Raw genomic sequence first — 17,644 nt, 5'->3', positions numbered from 1 at the left:
CCAGCTCCCTTAGCCGTTCCTCATAAGGCATTGTTTCCAGGCCTTTGACCATTTTGGTTGCCCTCCTCTGGACACATTCCAGTTTGTCAGTGTCCTTCTTGAACCAATGGAACCAGTGTCCTTCAGAACCAATGGAACACAGCAACTATTGATCAGTTGCTAAAAATCCATTGGGGGCGGGTCAAGGTAAAGGACCCCTGGATGGTTAAGTCGAGCCAAAAGTGACTATGGGGCTGCAACGCTCATCTTGCTTTCAGGCCAAGGGAGCTGATGTTTGTCCACAGACTGCTTTCCAGGTCATGTGGCCAGCATGACTAAACCACTTCTGGCACCAAGGGACACCATGATGGAAACCAGAGCGCACAAAAACGCCAGTTACCTTCCCGCCACAGTGGTACCTATTTATCTACTTGCACTGGTGTGCTTTCAAACTGCTAGGTTGGCAGGAGCTGGGACAGAGCAACTGGAGCTCAATCCGTTGCAGGGGTTTGAACCGCCAACCTTCAAATCGACAAGCCCAAGAGGCTCAGTGGTTTAGACCACAGTGCCACTCTCATCCCTGTTTTGGAGTAAGATAGTAGGAAAGGACATAGTGGTGTTTCTTGAAGAAACTGATGATCTAGATCCATTTCAATCTTGGTTCAGGCCCAGGTATGGAACTGAATCAGAAAACCTTTATTAGGAGAGAGGCCGGTGAATGCAAATCTGCTTGTTTCATTTGATCTCACAGAGGCTTTTAGATATAAACTGACCGTAGTATCCTGCCGATAGGACTTGTCAACCTGGGAAGGTAGCCCGTCTAGGAGATGGAAGACACTGACCCTAAACCTCTGTTGCCTTTTCATGAGGAAGCTTCAGGATTAAACCCTGAGGAAAAACCCATACAAAACTACTCTGCATCAGGGGGATGTGGGTGGTGCTGTGAGTTAAACCACAGAGCCTAGGACTTACCGATCAGAAGGTCAGCAGTTAGAATCCCCGAGACGGGGTGAGCTCCCATTGCTTGGTCCCTGCTCCTGCCAACCTAGCAGTTCGAAAGCATGTCAAAGTGCAAGTAGATAAATAGGGACCGCTCCGGCGGGAAGGTAAACAGCGTTTCCGTGTGCTGCTCTGGTTTGCCAGAAGTGGCTTAGTCATGCTGGCCACATGACCTGGAAACAGGTTTGTCTGCGGACAAACGCCGGCTCCCTCAGCCAATAAAGCGAGATGAGTGCCGCAACCCCAGAGTCGGTCACGACTGGAACTAATGGTCAGGGGTCCCTTTACCTTTACCTTTAAGGAGTCTCAAAGCGACTAACATTCTCCTTTCCCTTCCTCCCCCCACAACAAACATTCTGTGAGGTGAGTGAGGCTGAGAGACTTCAGAGAAGTGTGATTGGCCCAAGGTCACCCAGCAGCTGCATGTGGAAGAAGAAGAGGAGGAGGAGGAGGAGGAGGAGTTTGGATTTGATATCCTGCTTTATCACTACCCGAAGGAGTCTCAAAGCAGCTAACATTCTCCTTTCCCTTCCTCCCCCACAACAAACACTCTGTGAGGTGAGTGGGGCTGAGAGACTTCAGAGAAGTGTGACTAGCCCAGGGTCACCCAGCAGCTGCATGTGGAGGAGCGGAGACGCGAACCCGGTTCACCAGATTACAAGTCTACCACTCTTAACCACTACACCACACTGGAGGAGCAGAGATGCGAACCTGGTTCCCCAGATTATGAGTCTACTGCTCTTAACCACTACACCACACTGGAGGAGCTGAGACGCGAACCTGGTTCCCCAGATTACGAGTCTACCGCTCTTAAACACTACACCACACTGGAGAAGCAGAGACGCGAACCCGGTTCTCCAGATTGCGAGTCTACCGCTCTTAACCACTACACCACACTGGAGAAGCAGAGACGCGAACCCGGTTCTCCAGATTACGAGTCTATCGCTCTTAACCACTACACCACACTGGAGGTCACTTCAGTGCTGCTCATGCATCAAAAACAACATGGGAGGAGGCCGTTGCAAGTTACTGGTCTGCAGTCACAGCAGGCGCCGTGATTCTCTGGTGGTTTGGCTTCATGCCCAGAGCTGTGCTCCATTGTCTCTTGAGACAGAAGGATGCCAACAAGAAAAGAATCCTTCTGGGTCAGCTCTGTGGAATGGGCATCGGGGGCTCTGTGCCTACTTGCACAGTAGCCCTATTCCCACTTGCAGGGGCATGTAAATAACCTGAGGGCCAATGCACTCTGGGTCAAGACACTGAGTCTGAATCCTTGGAAGACGGAGGCTTTGTGGGCAGATGGTTCCGTCTCCAGGAACTCATTCCTTGAGGCTGAGAGATGTAAACAGAATCTATGGCTGGTTTTACCCAACTCAGCGCAGATCCATTGAAATTAATTAACTGGGTCAACTCTGAATGTGCAGAAACGGAGAAGCTTACCAGAAGAATAAGAAATCAAGATAGCGAACTTTTAATAAAAGAATGGAAATGGTTTATTGAATATTTACAGATAAATTGTAAACAGATAAAAACATTAGCAGGGTTACTGTAATAACCTGCAGTTTCACAAGAGTATATAGTTACAGTAGATAATTACCGGTAAATGAGCAAGTTAAATGAATTTGGATATGCCGAAGGGATTAAAAATAAATAAATTTAGGGAACTGCAGAAGGAAAGGGGCTGGAAGCCAAATTTTGAAATGTTAAATTGATTGTAAAACGAATAAAATGTATAAACATGAGAAGTATAAATAAAAACTTTTTTAAACAAAACTCTGAATGTGACTAATGTTGGCAATCCTCTATAACCTGTTTCCCCCCCCCCGAACCAACGCTTTTTACATGACGAGCTAAGCAGCTTAATTTGCCTTTCTTTCTGAAGCATTGTTGCAAGCTAAATTGCACTGATGTGTACGTCGAACTTAGCTATTTCATTATTTTAGTTATTTTAGAAATGTTTGTACCACTTGATATAATAAAAATCTCTAAGCCAGGGGTCAGCAGACTTTTTCAGCAGGGGGCCGGTCCACTGTCCCTCAGACCTTGTGGGGAGCCGGACTATTTTGGGGGGGGGGGATGAATGAATTCCTATGCCCCACAAATAACCCAGAGATGCATTTTAAATAAAAGGACACATTCTACTCATGTAAAAACACGCTGATTCTCAGACCGTTCGCGGGCCGGATTTAGAAGGCGATTGGGCTGGATCCGGCCCCCGGGCCTTAGTTTGCGTACCCATGCTCTAAGCGGTTTATAGAAAAACAATAAAGCCATAGCAGCGATCCTATCAACTTGGCCGACCCACATTACCTTCCGGGGGCAGGGTTGCAGTATTTGCCTTTGTTGCAGGAACCCCCCCCCCCAAATCATTTAGTTTGTACAAACTCGACACACACACTCACACATGACATACGCGATGTTTCTGTTATAAATTTATAGAAAATCAACCGTACATCAGATCTACACCGTTCCACTTTCATTTTGCTCCATGAAGAAAGGACTATCAAAAGGGGAGGGTTTGATACAGGATGACCATAATCCCTTGAGCGTACCAATATGTACGCAGGAGCCCTACCCAGTTGGCATGCCAACTGTGATGGTCCCAGACAGAAGACCATCAAGGTCACAAAGAACTGGCATATGGGAGTGGATTCAGCATGGACTGAGACAAAGGACAATGATCAGCTCTTCCCTCTGGGGCAGGATACTGCAAACTCCCCTTTGTCCTCTGGAAAGTACTCATGGGGAGGGGGAAAGGTGGAACCGGCCAGGTGACAAGACACTCAGGTTACCATCACAACTCCTCCCTCAACCCCTCCTTTTCGTGATGTGTCAATTATGTAGTCATGATGTAGTTGTGATGTAGTTCTAGGGGTGTGGCTTGGGGGATTAGTAGCTAATAAAAGTTGGGGTCTCCTTTTGTTCAGGGTTTCCATCTTGTTTCACCTGGCGGCAGGTGGGAGTCCTGTCACAACAGTCTTCAATAAAGACCAAGCCTACTGGTTGCTGTTTTGCTCTGGTATTCCTGGCTGGTGTCCTTGTTTTTTGTCCACGGGAGCCCTCAGATTTCTCCGTTAACACCTTCCAGCTGTCTAGGAATGGGCCAGACTGTAAGAGAAGCTGGCAGAAACAAAACACAGCATCAAAGAGCAGGCAATTTCTCTGCAAACAGTTTGCAAGTGGTCAGAGCTTCACAGCCTCCCTTTCCTGGGAGGCTGTTTGTGAAATAATCAACTGAGGGGTCAGAGGAAGATTCGTCACCCATGAAGCCTATACAGTGGTACCTCGGGTTACATACGCTTCAGGTTACATACGCTTCAGGTTACATACGCTTCAGGTTACAGACACCGCTAACCCAGAAATAGTGCTTCAGGTTAAGAACTTTGCTTCAGGATAAGAACAGAAATCGTGCTCTGGCGGCGCGGCAGCAGCAGGAGGCCCCATTAGCTAAAGTGGTGCTTCAGGTTAAGAACAGTTTCAGGTTAAGTACAGACCTCCGGAATGAATTAAGTACTTAACCCGAGGTACCACTGTATTCCCGAGTTGTCAGTGTGGAGTAGTGGTTAAGAGCAGTGGACTCGTAATCTGGGGAACCAGGTTCGATTCCCCGCTCTTCCACATGCAACTGCTGGGTGACCTTGGGCTAGTCACACTTCTCTGAAGTCTCTCAGCCCCACTCGCCTCACAGAGTGTTTGTTGTGGGGGAGGAAGGGAAAGGAGATTGTGAGCCGCTTTGAGACTCCTTAAGGGGAGTGAAAGGCGGGATATCAAATCCAAACTCTTCTTCTTCTTCTTCAACGTTCCTGGAGAATTATACAAAGAAGTCAAAATCAAAAGTGAGGGGAGGGGAGGCAATTCTTTTGAGAGCCGCTGGGCATCTCTGGATTCTGGCGTAATGCTTGCCGTTAAACTCAGGCACAAATGGAAAGAGAAAGCCTTGAGAAGGGGCTCTGTCGTGAGGATCAGTGAGCAGGATTCAGCCTGCGGCACTCATGCTCAGGCTGCATTTGTGAGCCATCTCCTAATGAGCTGTTTCTTGGCTCTGTGCTCATCGCGGTCGAGTCGTTCAGCCTTAGTCATAGCTCCATTATACGCCTCAGAAGAAGCCATTCACTAAATCCTGCCATCTAAGTGGTCTGAGCACGGCTGTCTGCGAATTTTAACTCGCCCCCAAGACATGGCGGAAAGTGGATGCTTATATTCTCCATTAAATTGCATTGAGGGTAGGCGAGGATAGATTCTTTGACTAAACAGGACACTTATCTATGCCCAGGGTGGTTGAATAGGGGCTTTAAAATGTGAGCGGCGAGCCAGGGAGCCTCCGGTGCAAATTCTGCCGCAGCCACAAAGTCCCTCGGCCAGCCACGGTTTCATATGCGAAAAGAAGAAGACAGCAATATTGACCTACTTTCCAGGGTTTGCTGTAAGGATGTGTTATGTACTGAGTTGAATAGGATCCAAAATGCAGCAGTCTAATTGGTCCTAGAACAATCCAGCAGTACTATTGGTCTGCAGGAGCCACCCAATCCAGCTCCAGGTGGAAGTGAATCCGCAACCTGATTAGCCTACAGGAGAATCCCGGAATTAGCCAATCACGTGGGGCCCATTGTGTAAATAATGTATATAAAGCAGACATTCTGGGGGAACGTCCATTCTTCCTCACCACCATGAGCTGAATACAGAGCATGAAATCCACTCTCGACTCCGAGTATATTTCGGATGGTTCGGTTGTGACTTTGATTACATGTGTGTATTTTTGGTCTTTGTGGAAGCCGCCCAGAGTGGCTGGGGAAACCCAGCCAGATGGGCGGGGTACAATTAATATTATATTATTATTATTATTATTATTATTATTATTATTATTATTATTATTATTATTATTACATTGCTGTGCTCACCCCACTTATCCAAAAGGTGAGGTGCAGTGCTTGTCTAGATCTAACAACAAAGCTTTCCTGGAGGCTTACATCAAATGGTGCCCCCTGCCTGCGCTGGGTGCCACACCCCCAGGACATGTGCCACGCCCTGTGGGTAGCACACCATGCCCTCAGGATGTACCCCAGGCCCGCCCCCATCTGCTCTCCGCCCCCCAGTGCCGGAGCATGAAGCTCAGCCACTGTTTATACCATTTTGTAATATGTGAGTTTATTTTTAAGTAAACTCACATATTACAAAATGGTATAAGCAGTGGCTGAGCTTCTATCTATATTTTTTAGATAGAACCAAAGAATTGTGGGACGCAGGTGGTGCTGTGGGTTAAACCACAGAGCCTAGGACTTGCCGCTCAGAAGGTCGGCGGTTCGAATCCGTGCGATGGGGTGAGCTCCCGTTGCTTGGTCCCTGCTCCTGCCAACCTAGCAGTTCAAAAGCACATCAAAGTGCAAGTAGATAAATAGGTACCACTCCGGCGGGAAGGTAAACGGCATTTCCGTGTGCTGCTCTGGTTCGCCTGAAGCGGCTTTGTCATGCTGGCCACATGGCGCGGAAGCTGTACACCGGCTCCCTCGGCCAATAAAGCGAGATGAGCGCCACAACCCCAGAGTCGGTCACGACTGGGCCTAACGGTCAGGGGTCCCTTTACCCTTTACCTTTACTAAAGAATTGTGGAGTTGGCAGGGACCTCTGAGAGTTCATCTAGTCCAACTCTCTGCAATGCAGGAATAGAGGCACAGTGTGAACACTCCAAGCAGGCCAGCCCAGCATCAGATCCCAAGAGAAAGCACACAGCGCCGCAAAGCCCAAATTCTGCCCCCGGTCTTGTGGCTCACTTAGGGCTCGTCTGCACTGCCACTTGTCCTGCGTGTAGAAAGCATGGGTCTGAGCGGTTTTCCGCTTCCCCCCTCTTTTCCCAGGCAAAACTCTCTATTGCTCAATCGAAACAAACATTAATCTGGAGAAAACCCAAATTGCTGTTTGCTCTGATTGAGCGCTAAAGAGCGGTTTTTCCTGCGGCAGGGGGAGCAGTGGAACAAGAGGAAGGGTAGGAAAGTTCTCTAAAGCCTTTTCCTCTAAATTTCCATAATCCCCTTTTTAAACCGCCTCAGTTGGTGGCCCATCACCGCATCCAGAGAGAGCACATTGGTCGACTCAACCATGTGTTGTGTGGGGAAGTACGTGGTCTTGTCTGCTCCAAACCCCACATATCCAGTTTCACTGACTGACCCTGCCTACGAATATTTCGAGAGAAGAAGGGAAACTCATCTCTGTCCACTTTGACCACACCAGGTATAATCAAGGCTATTTTTCTAGAAAAAGAGGTGCCAGAACTCACCATGGATGCCTCCCTTGTTCTCTTAGAATGGCACCTGAGAGATGTCGGAACATGGGTGTGATTTTATGCATTTCTATCATGGGCCCATGGGACGCGGCTGGTGCTGTGGGTTAAACCTCAGCGCCTATGACTTGGCGATCGCATGGTCAGTGGTTCGAATCCCCGCAGCGGGGTGCGCTCCCGTTGTTCGGTCCCAGCGCCTGCCAACCTAGCAGTTCGAAAGCACCCCCGGGTGCAAGTAGATAAATAGGGACCGCTTACCAGCGGGTAGGTAAACGGTAAACGCTGGCCACGTGACCCGGAAGTGTCTGTGGACAGTGCTGGCTCCCGGCCTATAGAGTGAGATGAGCGCACAACCCTAGAGTCTGTCAAGACTGGCCCGTATGGGCAGGGGTACCTTTACCTTTTTTATCATGGGCCCACTTTGTTCTGAACTTTGTTGTCGTTTAGTCGTGTCCAACTCTTCGTGACCCCATGGACCAGAGCACGCCAGGCACTCCTGTCTTCCACTGCCTCCCGCAGTTTGGTCAAACTCATGCTGGTAGCTTCGAGAACACTGTCCAACCATCTCGTCCTCTGTCGTCCCCTTCTCCTTGTGCCCTCCATCTTTCCCAGCATCAGGGTCTTTTCCAGGGAGTCTTCTCTTCTCATGAGGTGGCCAAAGTATTGGAGCCTCAGCTTCACGATCTGTCCTTCCAGTGAGCACTCAGGGCTGATTTCCTTAAGAATGGAGAGGTTTGATCTTCTTGCAGTCCATGGGACTCTCAAGAGTCTCCTCCAACACCATAATTCAAAAGCATCAATTCTTCGGCGATGGTCCTTCTTTATGGTCCAGCTCTCACTTCCATACATCACTACTGGGAAAACCATAGCTTTAACTATACAGACCTTTGTTGGCAAGGTGGTGTCTCGCTTTTTAATGCCTTAACCATTCCTGGTTGCTCCAGCTCTCTGATCATTTTGGTCATCCTATAATCCCCCTTTCTCAGCTCTGCAAGATCTCTTCACAAGCTAACTCCTCCATTTTGGCTCAGTGGCTTCTAGCGTTGGACAACTCATGTGTGGTGCCCCTCTCTAGAGGCTTCTTTTTATATTATTTTCTTTTGATAAAGTAATAATAGTAAATAAATAAGAATAAAAACATGCACCCCATGCCCGAGACCATTCCATTGCAACTATCCAACCTCCCGAAATTTCAACACCTCTTGCAATGGTTTGACCCCTTTCTGTTTTAATGGTACAAATTCTACAAACTCCTTTCATATCTCCTCAGAATCATTTCTCCTGCATAACCCCTGTCTTAACTTAATGGCACATGTTAATTTATTGTTAATAGCTATATCCCACACCTCTTTATACCATTCTTCCATTTTATATTTTGCTTGGGGCCCTTTATATTTTGCTTGGGGCCCTTTATATGTCCAGCTGTCCTTTGTCAACAACAAATTGCCTCTGTTTTTTTTGTGTTGAATATATGCTATATGGTAGTTTATGGACCTAAGAGGTATCTAAAGCCATTTGCACATAACAAAATATGCATTTTATCCAAGTAATTGTTGCAACCAGTCCATGCAGAATGTAGGCACCCTGTATATAGAAATGAGCGAACCAGTGATATTTTAGGGAGCAGGCTAGCAGACGGGGCCCATGACTTACATCATAGGAGCCTACACAACACAAAACACTGTTGCTGTATGAAGGTTTTATTTTATTTGTTTTGCATCTTATATTTTGGAAATGTACATCCAGTGTTTTTTTCCTTTCATTTTTTTTTGGGGGGGGGTGCAAGAGAGTGGGGCCCTAAGCTATAGCTTGCTTGGCTTATACGTAAATCCGGCAATGGCCATTGGGATCCCTTCCAACGTTGCAATTCTATGATTCTCTTTTCCTTCCTTCTCTCCCTCCCTTCCTGGCATGTGACCTTACTGTGCCTCAGGCTAACAGCCATAACCTATTAATTCAACGTTAAGATTTTATTCAACAGCTGAGGGGGGTAGTGGGCAGAGAATGGAGCACATCTTCATGTCAGCGGCTCCTTTGTCCCTAAAAAAAAGTCGACTTATTCTGGCCTCATACATTTCATCCTCAAGGTTGGATCAAGCTGAACACAGTTAGCTTTCAGGTGCTCAGAGTTCTCCTTGTGCCGTAGCGATGCAGAGATGGCACAATATTCCCTAAGTTCATCACACTTGTTCACTCAAATCTGGTTTTCCGGTTTCTTGTTTCTTTTTGTTATTTTATTTATGATTTTCAATTTTATACATTTCAATAATTTTACAATCATTTTAACATTTTGGAACTCGACTTCCTTCCCCCTCTTTCTGCGGTTGCTTAAATTTAGTTTTAGTATTTTCTGCATATCCAAATTAACTTAATTTGCTCAATTATTCATCTGCTTTAAATATATACTCTTATAAAACCTCAGGTTGTTACAATAATCCTGCCAATGTTCTTATCTGTTTACAGTTTATTTGTAAATATTCAATAAACCATTTCCATTCTTTTATAAAAAGTTGATTTCTTATCTTTCCAGTAAGTTTCTCCTTTTCTCCATATTCCATAAGCTCCTAGGGTTATCTGTGGAAAGCCATGTGCTTTGAATGTGCTTAAAATGCATGGCATGTACACAGCCTTTGACACGGAAATGCCTGCCGACGCGTGCATTTTGAGGTGGCACAACTGCTTGAGGGATCCATGTCACCTGAGCACTCCCGGAAACTGTAGTTTTTTAAGGGTTGCTGGGAACTGTATCTTTGTGGTATGCAAACTACAGTTCCCAGAATTCTTTGGGGAAAGCCATGACTGTGCCAGTGCTTTGCATGTATGGTGTGAACATGACATGAATAAAAAAGTTATGTTTTTTAGTGCTTCTGGAAAAATGTGCAGAGACCCTGGCTTTGGTGAGTCTAGATCATAGCTGTCAACGTTTCCCTTTTTTAAAAAGGGAAATTTCCTTATTCCGAATAGGATTCCTTGCAAGAAAAGGGAAAAGTTGACAGCTATGGTCTAGATCAGCCTCTGGAAATTCTTCTTAGAGTGAAGCCTTGAGGCCATACAGTGGTACCTCGGGTTACATACGCTTCAGGTTACAGACTCCGCTAACCCAGAAATAGTACCTCGGGTTAAGAACTTTGCTTCAGGATGAGAACAGAAATCGTGCGGCGGGGGCGCGGCAGCAGCAGGAGGCCCCATTAGCTAAAGTGGTGGTTCAGGTTAAGAACAGTTTCAGGTTAAGAACGGACCTCCAGAACGAATTAAGTACGTAACCAGAGGTACCACTGTACTGAAGAACCAGGATATCAAAAAGATCATGTCAGAAATGGAAATGGACATAAGTTTTGCGCATTCATTCAAGGTCAGAGATGAAATTTTCCAATCTAATCTCTTAGTACAGTGGTACCTCAGGTTAAGTACTTAATTCTTTCCGGAGGTCCGTACTTAACCTGAAACTGTTCTTAACCTGAAGCACCACTTTAGCTAATGGGGCCTTCTGCTGCTGCCACCGCGCCGCCAGAGCCCGATTTCTGTTCTTATCCTGAAGCAAAGTTCTTAACCTGAAGCACTATTTCTGGGTTAGCGGAGTGCGTAACCTGAAGCGTATGTAACCTGAAGCGTATGTAACCCGAGGTACCACTGTAATGACTTGTCTCGTTGATGCTGTGGTTAAGAGAGTGCTCAAATGTTTGTTGTCACATTGTGTTCAGATGGGCTCTCTCAGGCACCCACCACTTTGAAACTGAATAAACCAAGGTTCGTAGAGCAAACTATAGAGGAAACTCCTTAAAGAAAAGCAATCGTACATACATCTAGATACCCATTTTAAGAGTTAAGGCAATTGGGTGAAGTTAATTGAGAATGTTTTTCAATGATTCAGCATCCACAGAGCATAACAGGCCACCAAAACTCATTTATGAAACCAGCCCATTCTGCTGGGAAGTGATAAGAACGCGTTTCTCATCAGGCATAAGCAAGGAGTCAGCAAGAAGTCAGCGACTCAGTATTTCCACCATTGCAATTTACCAGAAAGATTCTGATATTGTAGTTTTGCTTTCCTTTCCTGTGCTGCTAAGTATCACGCTCTGAATGCAATAATTCAATTATGGCGTTTGTGAAAACAAATCCCCAGATAATGTGAAAATATTGCTGGCATATTTCAGTTACCGTATTTTTTGCTCTATAAGACTCACTTTTTCCCTCCTAAAAAGTAAGGGGAAATGTGTGTGCATCTTATGGAGTGAATGCAGGCTGCGCAGCTATCCCAGAAGCCAGAATAGCAAGAGGGATTGCTGCTTTTACTGCGCAGAGATTCCTCTTGCTGTTCTGGCTTCTGAGATTCAGAATATTTTTTTTCTTGTTTTCCTCCTCCAAAAACTAGGTGCGTCTTGTGGTCTGGTGCGTCTTATAGAGCGAAAAATAGGGTATATCTTTCTTTCTTTTTTAACCCGGATGGATATTAAGAGTTGTGTGCGTGTTGCTTTTTTAAAAACCTCCAGTTGTCATTTGTGATATATTGTTTTTTATCTCTCTGGGAGATGAACGAGGTCATTTGAAAGGGGCGTCTCTTGAGGTTAATGGAAGGGAGCTTTCCTGAGGTCAGAATGAGATCCCTGCAGCAACAACAGTGTCTTCGCTTCAGATGTTGCACTGGGACCTCAGCAGCATCCTTTCAAAACATTCGTTTGATAGTACAGCAAGTCTTAGGAGGAAGTCATGGGAGATAACAAAAGGCAGACTGCTCAGACTCTGTCATGTCTCATCATTCAGGTTGAGTAAAGGGAATGGAAGGGGGCGTCAGGGCCACCCGAATAAAGAACATTATAAAAGAGAATGTCTGTGGGGAATCTTGCTGGACTCCATCTCCCATCAGCCCCTGCAAGCATGGTCAATGACCAGGGATGATGAGGGTTGTAGTTCACCAACTTCAGCCGTTCCAAAGGTTCCTAATAATAATAATAATAATAATAATAATAATAATAATAATAATAATTTATTATTTATACCCCACCCATCTGGCTGAGTTTCCCCAGCCACTCTGGGCGGCTCCCAATCAAGTGTTAAAAACAGTACAGCGTTAAATATTAAAAACTTCCCTGAACAGGGCTGCCTTCAGATGTCTTCTGAATGTCAGGTAGTTGTTTATCTCTTTGACATCTGATGGGAGGGCGTTCCACTACCAAGAAGGCCCTCTGACTGGTTCCCACTTCTCGCAATGAGGGAACCGCCAGAAGGCCCTCGGCACTGGATCTCAGTGTCTACATGTGCCTTATGGTGCGATCACTTTGGGAAACTGTGTAGTGTTCTGGTTGCCCTATCTCAAGAAGGATATTGCAGAGCTACACAAAGCGCAAGAAAGGGGAACCAAAGCGATACACCCTAGTGACCTTTAAGTTCAGAACAAGACAACTCAGGGTGGCATTTTGTACACGTTGCCCTAATATCTAATTGATGAAGGGTGTCTTTGAAATCTCTTAAAAAGCAAATGATAGGAACTTACAAAATTATGCGTGGTATGGCAACTAAAATTCAGGATAATCCCATGAAATTGACCGGCGGATGTGGGCGGGCAAGATACTTTTCCACACAGTCTATAAAGAATATATGAAATTTGTGAGCACAAATTGTGAAGATAGCCGATCGCTTTAGATAGCTTAAAGAGGGAATTGGCGAAATCTGTGGGATGAAAGCCTGTCAAAAGCTGCCTCAGAGAGCTACTGCGCCCATGTGTGTCTTGAGGACTTCCTGGAGACATTTACCGGTGTAGGAAGTCAGGTTCTGGACTTCATGGGCCTTTGAGCTGATCTAGTAGGTCTCCATTTAACTGGGGAGCTTACCCACAGAAAACTTGGAAGAACTAGTCTGTAAGTGTAGAGGACAATAGCAGGTTGCGCCTTTGAAACTGTAAAACAAAAGTTCCACCTAGTCCAGAATGCATTGGCTAGAAGAAGAGTTTGGATTTGATATCCCGCTTTATCACTACCCAAAGGAGTCTCAAAGTGGCTAACATTCTCCTTTCCCTTCCTCCCCCACAACAAACACTGTGAGGTGAGTGGGGCTGAGAGACTTCAGAGAGAAGTGTGACTGGCCCAAGGTCACCCAGCAGCTGCATGTGGAGGAGCGGAGACGCGAACCCAGTTCACCAGATTACGAGTCTACCGCTCTTAACCACTACACCACACTGGCTCTCAGATTGCAGATGCAGGCAGGTGGACAACAGCATGTAACCAAAACATCTGCATTGGCTGCCCATCTGCTACCAGGCAGTGGTGTAGCTAGCCGTTTGGTTGGCTGGGGCGGCGAGCGCCCTGCAGCCAGGGGCGGAATGAGCCGCCCATGGGGGCGGGGCGAGCTAAGGTAGGGCGCGCAGCATAGAGCCTCTCCACAGCCTCCCCCTCAGCTATAGGGCGGCTGAGGCGATGGGCAGACACAAGCCCCTCACTGCTCAAAAAGGCAGTGTGGAGCTTGCAGGCAGTTCACCCACCGCCTCCCTCTCAGGAGAGACGTATGGCTCAGGCACGCTGCAGGCCCCATGGTGTGACGCCCAGCACCCCCCGTTTCACCTAGCTACACCTCTGGATTAGGCAGATTCATGGAGAAGAGGGCTGTCGAAGGCTGCTAGCCATAAAGGCTACAAAGTTGGAGGCAGCAATGCTTCTGGTTTCTGGAAATCACTTGAGGTGAGAGTGCTCCTGGGAGTTATTTTTTCAAAAATATTTTCCATTTTGTCACCCCCCCTCAGTGATGACACCCACCACACCTCCCCTTCCTATGCCACTGCTACCAGGGCAGTCTAGCCTCTCTAGGAATGGAGCTCCAAAGTCACTGAGAAGGTCCTTGTGAGGGTGGCAAAACTGAGAGAAGGGCCTCCCTTGAAGATCTCACAGCTTGGGCTGGTTCGTTTGAGTCTTCTTGTGTGTTAGGGTTGCCATAAGAAGAGGAAGAGGAAGAGTCTGGATTTGATATCCCACTTTATCACTACCTGAAGGAGTCTCAAAGCAGCTAACATTCTCCTTTCCCTTCCTCCCCCACAACAAACACTCTGTGAGGTGAGTGAGGCTGAGAGACTTCAGAGAAGTGTGACTGCCCAAGGTCACCCAGCAGCTGCATGTGGAGGAGCGGGGAAGCGAACCCGATTCACCAGATTACAAATCTACTGCTCTTAACCACTACACCACACTGGCTCTAGAATAAGTCTAGAATTCCCCAGACATATCCAGGACACTAATATGTCCGAGACAACCCATGCCAACCCATGTCGGCAGAGTCGTTTTCAGTGATTTTCCTTAAAAATGGCTCGACAACTTTGCCAAAAAATCTCAACACAACCTTTCTGTGCGGGTTTTCACTTTTTGAAATATGGCAACCCTAGCATAGGTAAGACCACTGTTTGCTTTAAAAATGCAAACAGCTCATCGTCGTCTGTTTAGAGGACAATGGTGAGCTGTTTGCTTTCTTTAAGCTCTGACTCTGGTTGAAATATGGCAAGCCTATCCTATGTCCTTATGTTGATTGATTTGGGGACAATCCCTTTGCTGAAGAAGCTGGAAGCTTCATATTTCCCATCCCTGCCCAACCTCTTTAGTCCCAGCTAGCAGAAGCATGCACGCTGGTTGAGAAATTAGCTTTGTTGGGTAAATTCTGTAGGAGACAACAAGCCGGGCTGCCTTCTGCTTTTTGCAGTTTAACATTTGTAAAATCCCCGGCAAGTGCCTGTGGCTAGAACAAGCGGAGCACTCTAATACGATCATTTGTACAGCTGAAGTTTCCTGCTGAGCTTGAGCAACAGCCTAATAGGACTCCTGCAGTGTGACCTTTTTTTCCTGTTGCCATTGGCTCGGAAACCCATCAGCGTTAACTACTGCCTGACATAACTCTGGCACAACGCCAAGCAAGGGAGAGAGGAACGAGGGAACAAGGAACAGTGTCCTACTGCTGATTGAATACCAGGAGAAGACAGTGACTTCTCTGGACGTTCAGGGTCATCCCCAGGTTCAAATTCATGGCATGGAAATAGAACAGTCCAATTGTGATGGCCTGGGATTCGGACTCAGACGCTGAACCTGAGGGATCCCAGCCTGCACAGGATTCCCTGCCTCCAGAACCAGCTGAGCCGGGGCTGGGGCTTAAGCCTGAAGGGTCCTCACCTGTGCTGGATCCTCAGGTGCAGGTACCAGCTGAGTCTGCTCTGGCTCCTGAGGCGATGGAGGACCCATTGCCTGCAGATGCTCCACCCTCAGCCCCGTCAGGGGAAGCTAAGGTTGCCTCTGGGTCCGGGAACCCTCCAGCCTCTCCTGAGCTGCAGAGGCTCAGGGCAGAGGGGGGGGGGGACTAAGTTCCCACAGGAGGAGTGCTCGCTTCCAGGACAAAAGAGGCGAGTCACCAAAGGATCGGGGCTGCCCTATGCCTCCTGGCAGATAAAAGCCAGCCATCCCCAGTCCCAAGTTGCAGGAGCAACATTGTTGGTTGCTAGTTCCTGCCTGAGCTCCTTACCAACCCTGACTCCCTGCTTGCAAGCCTGTTCCTAACTTCACCCAACTCCCTGCCCTGCACCCAGCTTCAGCTACTACAGACTGCCTCCACGTTGCACCTTTGACCATGGACCAGACTTGGACCTCACCTCTCGGGTAACCCATGGGACCAGCACACCAATGATGATGATGATGATGATCTCTCAGTTTCTCAGTTTCCTAGTTCTCTTTATTTCCACATCAGTGTCAGGCGGCAGAGGAACCAGCCCCCATATCAGGTTACCAGGAATGGATAAGACAAGTCCTCACAATGCTTTTTATTCGATATTTACAGAGAGAGGCTTGGGAATGGAGTCTCTTGGAATAATGGCCTTGTCCTGAGTAAATCTCCACACACACCCTTCTCTCCCACTTCCTCATTCATCAACAGCACAAGCCCCCTACAGTTATGCTGTTGGGCTTACGGCCATTTGTCTCTGAGCTCTTTGCTCTCCTACTTTTAAGGATCGCCGGGTTCTGGGAGGTGGTGGTTCTGCAATGCTTTCTAGTGACAACATGTCAGCCAGCTGCTCCAGCTCTGCCTCCTCTTCCTCCTCCTCTACTCCCATTATATCCCAACTTTCCCCCTCATCTTCCTCTGAGCTATGATCTCCCTCAAACCATCTCCCTCAAACCCCTGTTGTAATTCTGAATTGTCGTCTTCTCTGGAAGGCAATCAACTTCCACTTTAAAAAAAATATAAATAAAACAAGTCCTCACAAAAATTCGACAGCATTTTAGTGCTAATTTTTCTCAATATATATGTCTATATGCAATTTTCTCTATTATGATGCATCTTTGTTTCTTGGGTTCAAACATTATTTCGGAATGTGTGTATTAGGTGAGTCTGCCTTTAAATGTGAACGGAATCAAATTTCCCCTCCCCCATCCCTATTCAAGTGTTAATTAGTTACACCTCCACAATGCCATTTAAATAATAAAAATCACTAGTTAGAATACATACGCAGAAAAGACCAGATGATATTCATTTGATAATTATTCTTTTATTTACAAAGCATTATTTTTTTAAAAAAGAGAATAACAAAGAAAGCTAAGGGCATGACAAGGGGTGAAGCATGAAAGACAGGAACTGCGGGGGGGGGGGATGTTTAAAATAACATTTTCTTTTTTAAAAAAAAACAACCCAAAGCTTTTCTCTTAGGAATTCTAGGTGCCAAAATTCCAGCAGATCAGAAAAGACTATTTATGTACGTGACTGCTGCCGCTCAGATGTTATTAGCCCAGAAATGGAAAGAAGTCCCAGAGAAGAATGGCAGATTAAGTTGATGGACTATGCCAAATCAGCAAAAATGACTGGAAGAATCATAAACCAAAATTTTGATAAGGAATGGGGAAAATATATAATTTACCTTAAAAACCATTGTAAAATTATTAAAATTATTAGTAGGATTAACATAACACTTGTAGTTTAATGCTGAATTTTGGGTATAATGGAGATTTAAAAGATTTGGATTATTAGACAAGTTGCAGGAGGAAAAGGTTAATAAAAGGACCCACAAAGGGGAGGAGGGAAATCCAGGTGATTCTTCAGAATTCTCTTGTTATGTTGATGGTTTGATCATTGTTTGTAAATTGTTAAAATTTAGAAAACTAAATATTTTTTTTTTTTTTTTTTAAAAAGAATAAATAGAAAGACCAGAGTGGGTGGTAGATACTTGGTTGGAAGGAGACAATGAGATTGTTGGTGAGCAGAATGAAAGTGAGAGGGTTCTTTGCGATATGAAATAAAAGATACAGTGGTACCTTGGTTCTCAAACACCTTGGTACTAACACAGCTTGGAACCCAAACACTGCAAACCCAGAAGTAAGTATTCCGGTTTGCGAACCTTTTTCGGAAGCCAACAAGCTCCGTTTTGAGTGGTACACATCC

The 17,644-nt window shown here is 46.3% G+C and overlaps 1 protein-coding gene across 1 annotated transcript in view; it reads right to left on the bottom strand.

Moving 5' to 3' along the window:
• The window catches only part of LOC309332440 (uncharacterized protein), a 145,489-nt gene that overhangs the window by 61,438 nt on the left and 66,407 nt on the right, over positions 1 to 17,644 (bottom strand). The gene's annotated exons all lie outside the window — the stretch shown is intronic.

The sequence above is a fragment of the Podarcis erhardii genome, assembly GCF_964252035.2.
Source record: "Podarcis erhardii genome assembly, chromosome: 1".
Classification (NCBI taxonomy): domain Eukaryota; kingdom Metazoa; phylum Chordata; class Lepidosauria; order Squamata; family Lacertidae; genus Podarcis; species Podarcis erhardii.
Note: the sequence above shows the minus strand (reverse complement) of the source record. Positions and strands in the feature narration are given on the sequence as shown.